Here is an 8,300-nt window from a genome sequence, read left to right as displayed (position 1 = left end):
ACAAAATTAATTACTACACATCTAATCTGACAAAAAAAATCTAATCTAACAAAAAAATCTATGAACTACATATCAAAATTACTACACATCTAATCTAACAAAAAAAATCTAATTAATCTAACAAAAAAATCTAACATAATATAAACAAATTAATTACTACACATCTAATCTAACAAAAAAAAATCTAATCCAACAAAAAAAACTATGAACTACATATCTATATTACTACACACATCTAATCTAACAAAAAAATCTAATTAATGTAACATAATATAAACAAATTAATTACTACACATCTAATCTAACCAAAAAAATCTAATCTAACAACAAAATCTATGAACTACATATATCTAAATTACTACACATCTAACCTAACAAAAAAAATCTAATTAAATCTAACAAAAAAAATGACGGTGACGGCCGGCGAAGGCGACGGCGAGGTGCTCACGTACGGCCGGCGACGGCGACGGCGAGGTGCGGAGCGGGGCGGCGACGGCATCGAGGCGACGCGGGCCGGGGCGGCGCGACGTCGATCGGGGCGCGGCGCGGGCGGGCTCGGTGGGGCGCGCGGGCGGCGACGGCGCGGGGCGGTGCTGGGCGGGGCAGCGCGGGGCGGCGACGGTGTCGGGGCGTGGCGGGGCGGGGCGGCGACGGCGAGCTGGCGGCAGGGAGACGCGTGACGACGGGAGTGGAGCAGGAGAGATCGAAAACTGCTAAGTCCTGTATATATAGCAAGAGCATCGGTCCCGGTTGGTGGCTCCAACGTGACTAATGCCCCCTTTAGTTCCGGTTGGTGCCACCAACCGGGACCAAAGACCTCTTTTCAGCAGCCCAAAGGGTGGGAAACGAAGACCTTTGGTCCTGGTTGGTGGCTCCAACCGGGACTAAAGGGGGGGCCACGAACCGGTACCAATGCACCCCTTTAGTTCCGGTTGGTGCCACCCACCGGGACTAAAGGCCATGTGCTGCCCGCGTCGCGGCACGAAAGTTTAGTCCCACCTCGCTAGCTGAGGGAGCTCGAGAGTGGTTTATAAGCCCCAGTCCCGCTGCCCTCTCGAGCTCCTCTCAAATGCAGGCTTACGGGCCTAAACGCACTATATGTGCCTGTGGGCCTATTGGTTCTATTGCGGGCCTGAATCCTGGCCCATTGTTGGGTTTCTAGTCGTATTCAGGCCGTGGTAACCCTTTAGGTGGCACTTTTTTTATTTTATTTATTTTATTTTGATTCTTCCTGCAGCTGTTTTTTTAGTCCCGCCTCGCCAAGCGAGAGGCACTCGCAGCTGTTTATAAGCCCTGAGTGCAGAGACGATGACGAAAAGGCTCAATGCTCCTGCACGTTGGTTAGCTTCAAGCCTTGAGGAATACGGTAGACTGCACAGAGCTATATGCAGTGCAGTTGACACTATTCCGAAAGGCTTGAAGCAAATTAACAAGCATTGCGCCTCTTTTTTATTTTTAATGACTTATTACAACTGAGAAATAAAAAGAAAAAAATAAATATAGCTGAAAAGAAAAAAACTATATAGAAAACTATTCAGAAATGAATTGAAGCAAAAAATAGTTGTGATTAATTGTACTAAAAAGGAGCATAGATGCTTATTTTTAATGACATATTAGAACTCAGAAATAAAAATAAAAAAATAAATATAGCTGAAAAGAAAAAAAAACTCTATAAAAAGATACTCAGAAATGAATTGAAGTAAAAAATAGTTTTGATTAACTTTACTAAAAAAGGAGCATAGATGCTTATTTTTAATGACTTATTACAACTCAGAAATAAAAAGAAAAAAATAAATATAGCAGAAAAGAAAAAAACTATATAAAAAGATACTCAGAAATGAATTGAACCAAAAAATAGTTTTGATTAACTGTACTAAAAAAGGAGCATAGATGCTTATTTTTAATGACTTATTACAACTCAGAAATAAAAAGAAAAAATATAGCAAAAAAGAAAAAAAACCATATAAAAAGATACTCAGAAATGAATTGAAGCAAAAAATAGTTGTGATTAACTGTACTAAAAAAGGAGCATAGATGCTTATTTTGAATGACTTATTACAACTCAGAAATAAAAAGAAGAAAAAATAGTTGTGATTAACTTTACTAAAATATGAGCATAGATGCTTATTTTTAGTGACTTATTACAATTCAAAAATAAATAGAAGAAAAAATAGTTATGATTAACTTTACTAAAAAATGAGCATATATGCTTATTTTTAATGACTTATTACAACTCAGAAATAAAAAGAAAAAAATAAATATAGCAGAAAAGAAAAAAACTATATAAAAAGCTACTCAGAAATGAGCATAGATGTGCTTATAGAGGAAATTCAAATTAAATTCATAACAAATTTCAAGAGAAATTCGTAGGAATTTAGCCTAAATTCCCTATATAAGGGCATCTATTTTCATTTTTAGAGAAGCTCAATAAGGCAGAGAGGGAGGGGCTTATAAACCGGTCTGATTCCCCTCCGGTTGGCGAGGTGGGACTAAACTTTGGTCGCAACGAGCACCAACCCTTTAGTCCCGGTTGGTGGAATGGACCGGGACTAATGGTCGTCCTTTGGTCCCGGTTCAGGCCACCAACCGGGACCAATGGTGGTGGGCCAAGAGCGAGGGCCATTGGTCCCGGTTCGTCCCACCAACCGGGACCAATAGGTCCAGACGAACCGGGACCAATGGCCCACGTGGCCCGGCCGGCCCCTGGGGTTCACGAACCGGGTCCAATGCCCCCATTGGTCCCGGTTCTGGATTGAACCGGGACTAATGGGCTGGACCGGCCTGGACCATTGGCCCCTTTTCTACTAGTGTATCAACATAGAACTTGTATCAATCACATCATACCATAATTAACCCGTAGAACAAAAAGGATCTGCTCAAACATCATAGGATGGCAACACATCACTGGATAATAATATGTGGTGTAAAGCATCATGTTTAAGTAGATATTACAACGGGGAGTAGTGGTTACACCGCTACATAGAAGGGGAGAGAGTTGGTGATGACGGCGGCGAAGTTATTGATGTAGATCGTCATCACGATAGTTCCCCCGGTGGCACTCCAGCTCCACCGTGAGAGAGGGGAAGAGGGTTTTCCCCCTTGGCCACCCCCCTCCCTAGATGGGAGGAGGGTTTCCCCTCTGGTCCCTGGCTGCCATGGCTCCCGGAGGGCAGGAGCCCCTCAGAGATTGGATCTCTCTCTCTCTCTCTCTCTCTCTCTCTATCTATCTATCTATCTATCTATCTATCTATCAATCTCTCTGTTCTTTTCTGTTTCGCGTTCCTATTTTCAAGCCCTTCACTGTTTCTTAAATTTCCGGAGATCTGTAACTTTGATTGGGCAGAAATTTTAAGGGGATTTTATCCGGATATTATCTTTCTTGCGGCCAAAGGACACGCTAAACCGACTTACGAGGGAGTCATAAGCTCACCCGGCGCGCCCTACCCCGGCGCACCATGTGAGCTTGTGACTCGGTCGAACATCGTCTCACGTTGATTCTTTTCCCAAAAGTCACATATATTCCAAAATAAATCTTCGTAAAAGTTTATTGCGTTTGGACTTCGTTTGATATAGATTTTCTGCGAAACAAAAAACAGGCAACAGACAGAAACTCGCACTGGACACTGGATAAATATGTTAATCCAAAAAAATCATATAATTTTTGCCGGAAGTATGTGAAAGTTGTAAAATAATGACATCAAATAGTCAAAAATTATAGATACGACGGAGACGTATCAAACTCATGTTGGGCACCTCCGAAGACCGACTGCTCCCACTGAACTTCGTTTGTTGACACACCATCCAGCCTGAATGCCTATAAGAGCTGTCAGAATTATACTCGGTAAATGAAATAATACTCTGCTAATATGTTTTTTTGTTGAGAGCTCGTGACATGGCACTCAGCAACCAATAGCACGTGGCACAACAGTTTGGGTTTGATGGCTCCATGACATCGGTGGCATGTTTGCCAAGTGCAACATATGGGGGTCTCGGCAACTATTTACAAAATTAACTTTTGACGTGCGGAAACAGTTTTCCAAGTCCCCTGCCGAAGTACCGGGTGTAGCTGCAAATATATTCCCCAGTTCCACCATGTCGCCTACCTTACCGAGTGCGGTGACTCTCGGAAAACATCTTTATTTACAGGCGTTGGTTGGATAGGGCCGGATACATGGTAAACGAGTTTGTAGCCGGATTTTAGCAAAATTGGTTTTGCTAATGAATTTTTGGATAACTAATTTACACAGAAACATGTTTGGGTTGGGAAAGGATAAAACTGGCTTGTACATTTCCTTGTTTGGGTAGGAGGATACCGATTCACTTCCTCCCCCTTCTCTCTCTTACTTTCCCCAGTTTTGGCCATTGACGACGACTTCCCAAAGCTTCGACTCCAGCCGCTCCAGCCTGTGATTCCTCTGCCGTCGTTCGTTCTCACCGCCAGACACCGGTGCCCTCCTCCCGTCGGGATGGCCTCGACGACTCCACGCGCGGAGGCTTCCCTTGGTCGCCTAGGCCGACTCTGGTCGTCCCCGTACAGGCTCTGCTCGGCAAGATCTGCTCCTCGAGCTCACCCCGTAGGTCTGCCGTCCCTGGGCGACCTCCCTCATCGGCCCTGCACAGGCTTTGCTCGGGGAGAGGTTTTTCTCGAGCTCATCCCAGATGTACGCCGCCCCTTGATGCTGGCCGTCCAGCAGCGTCCGTACATGCAAGTTCAGATCTCAAAAGAGTGCTCGACGCCGTCCACCCTGATAGCAGCCATGTCGGGGCTGGAGGTCAAGCGTGAGGATGATGATTTGGCGGAGCAGGTAAACATTTCATCTTTGTTTGCACTTCACGGTCGAATTATTTGAGCTGGGAGCTTGAACAATTCATATGATGATTCTACTTGTGCTAATAAGAAATGCCATTCTACTTGCCAAGAGGAAAAAAACTTCATAGTTTACAGTGCTTAACAATTAGCTACATGGTAAAGTCGTTGATTTAATTCTTTCCCATAAAAGGAACGAAGTGATAATTTGATGAGTGGTTTGACACAACCTTGGCTCATAGAGACAAAGGAGTGGCAAGTTGACAATGCAGAGGATAATGATGGTTGCTGGTCCATACAGATTCCTCATGCCACATGTGAAGGTTTTCTCGTAATCTCTTGAATGTGCTTATTTTTTGTTGCTGAATGCATAACCTTCATCTGCATTGGCTCTTTTCACAAATATATCAGTTTTAGTTCTTCATCAACTTCATTCTCTAGTCTGCAATGGCAATTTTTCTTGTGGAATGACAAATTTATTGCACACAGTTGTACATAAAATATTTTAGCATTATTATCATCTTTTAATACAGAACGGGAAGTTTTGGAACCTATAAATCAATGAAAAATTGGAACAATTATTTTTGTAATGAATCTATAAATAAAATGAAAAAAAATATTGTAATGCTCACACTACTGGAATCAGCTGCTTTGCCATCTGCCAGCTCTTTGCCGTCAGCTAGCAGACGGCAAAGAAGCTCTTTGCCATCAGCTACCCGAAAGCAGACGGCAAAGAACTGGCTGATGGCAAAGAAAGCCTTTGCCATCAGCCTGTTCTTTGCCGTCCGCTAGCTGACGACAAAGAATCTTTGCCGTCCGCTAGCAGACGGCAAAGAGGGAGGGGGGCCCCACTGAGGAGCTGGTTAAAAAATACTTAATGTCCCCCCGCTTTGCCGTCCGCAGCAGACGGCAAATATGAACAAAAGCGGACGGCAAAGGCTACCCTAACTAACCTAACTAACGACCAAGCCCCCTTCCCCGCCCGTTACTCATCTCTTCTCCCTCGACCTCCTCCGCCCCCGCCCCCGCCGCCCCACCGCGCCGCCCCCGCCCCCGCCGCCTATCGCCGCCCCCGCCCTCGCCGCCCCCGCCATCGCCCCCCGCCACCCGGCGCCGCCGCCGGCCCCACCCCCTCCCCCACCCGCCACCGCCCCCACCGTCCCGCCGCCCGGCACTGCCCCCGCCCCTCCCGTCCCCGCCCCTCCCACCCGGCGCCGCCCCCACCCCTGCCGCCCGGCCATCCCACTGCCCTGGAGCCCCCCCATCCACCCACCACCCAGGCGCCAGCGTCGCCCCTGCTCCGGTGAGTTTTTTTTGTTTTTCTTTTTTTTTGCTGTTTAATTCTTGTTTAATTGTTAGTGTTAGTGTTAGTGTTAGACTTAGTGTTAGAAAAGAAGAAAATTTAGTGTTAGTGTTAGAAAAAAGAATATGTAGAAGAAAAGAAGAAGAAGTGGAAAAAAGATGAAAAAGAAGAAAAGAAAAGAAGTAGAAAAAAGATGAAAAAGAAGAAGAAGAAAAGAAGTAGAAGAAGTAGAAGAAGAAGAATAGAAGAAAAGAAAAGAAGTAGAAAAAAGATGAAAGAAGAAGAAGAAGAAGAAAGGAAAGAAGAAGAAAGGAAAGAAGAAGAAGAAGAAGAAAGGAAAGAAGAAGAAGGATAGAAGAAGAAGAAGAAAGGAAAGAAGAAGAAGAAGAAGAGAAGAAGAAGAGAAGGAAAGAAGAAGAAGGATAGAAGGAAACACCTCGACCACTGACCCCGACACCCCGACCCCGACACCACACCCCGACACCTGACCCCGACACCCTGACCACGACACCACACCCCGACACACAGACCACGACACCACACCCCGACACCCCGACCCCGACACGACACCCTGACCCCGAAACAGCACCCCGACACTGACATGACACCCCGACCCCCTAAACCTCCCGAAAAGGTGCTCTTTGGCCTTCCAGAGCCCGACAGGGTTATATATTTGTGAATTATTAGTTAGGTCATATATTTTTAGATTTTGTTATGAAAAACATCATATATAATTGTGTTGATCGGGTAGATTTAAATGTGCAGTTGTTTCATCGCTGCGAGGTTTGGTATTTTTTTTATGTTGTACATATTATTATTCATGTCGGTATTTTTTTATGTTGTACTAATTTCGTTTACTCTTTGTCATGGCAGGTGTTGAAAGATGGAAGGGGAGCCGACTGAGGCCAAGGACAAATGTGCCCAAATTGAAGGTGTGCCACACCATCAAGGTAGCTCCAGCTTATATCAGCTCGGGCGGAATTGGGTAATGTGGTTTGCTTCATTATTAATGCAATTCATTCATCATGCTAGCTTGAGCCCTTTAATTACTAATTTACTTTGTTTCTCTCTTTCAGACATGCTACAATAAGACGGATAAGGTGCCAGAGGGGTACGACCTGTATGCCATGGCCCACACTGCCTCTTACAAGCAAGTCAAGGGAAGGCGAGGAAAGGGGAGGAGTTTAACCCGAGCCAGATCCCCTACAATCCAGAGCAGGTGATGATATCTAGTGGCGGGAGGTCCCGTGGCTCCATAGCCATTGATCCAAAGATTGCTCCTGAGACCACGGTGAGTTTAATTTGAATGGACGTTACTTGCTAGTCTTAACATTTGAGTGTCATCATGCTAACGAAACATTGGAAATGATCTTTGGTGCAGCGTTACTCCACACAAGCATCACACTATCCTTCTCCACCTACTGGCCTGAGCCAGCCCGCTCCCACACCTCCATGATCAAGGTAAGTTTCTCTAGTTTTTTGCTTAACAAATGCATAAAGACCTAGACTTAGCTTTATTTCATCCAATATGCTTACCTTAATGACCTAGAGTTAGCTTCTTTTTCTGCAAAATGACTTAATAAGCTTACTAACCTCCAAAACCAGCCATTTTACCTAAGTTAGCTCTAAAACGATCTATACTTAGCTTTGTTTCCTCCAAAATGACCTAAGTTAGTTATAATATGCTTAGTTGACTAGGTTTGCTCAATAATGACATGTACTTACCTTACTTATGTAAAAACGGCATAATTAGCTTAGTTATCTCATAAACGATCCATTTTACCTATATTAGCTCTAAAATGATGCATTTTACCTAAGTTAGCTCATAAACGATCCATTTCACCTAAGTTACCTCACAAACGATGGCGTGCTTTTTCTTCTAGTCTTCTTCTTCTAGTCACCTTTTCCTAACTTTCTTATTTGCCATTTTGCAGATTTCATTCACTTCTCGGAAGCTAGCTTGCTATGATGGAGTGCTTGTTTTTTATTTCATTCTCTTCTAGTATTCTTCTAGCTTGCTACGATGGAACTTGCTATCTTGATGAAACTTTGCATTGTAATATGTATGTGCAACTTTGCTATCTTGATGGCACTTGCTATGTATGAGTGGATAGAACTATATATGTATGTACGATGAAACTTATGTGTTGTTAAATAGCTCTGTGAAATATATCTATATATGTCATATAT

This window comes from Triticum aestivum, chromosome 3B (assembly GCF_018294505.1).
Source record: "Triticum aestivum cultivar Chinese Spring chromosome 3B, IWGSC CS RefSeq v2.1, whole genome shotgun sequence".
In the NCBI taxonomy this organism is placed as follows: Eukaryota; Viridiplantae; Streptophyta; class Magnoliopsida; order Poales; family Poaceae; genus Triticum; species Triticum aestivum.
The sequence above is the reverse complement of the archived record's forward strand: the minus strand, read 5'-3'. Positions refer to the sequence as shown.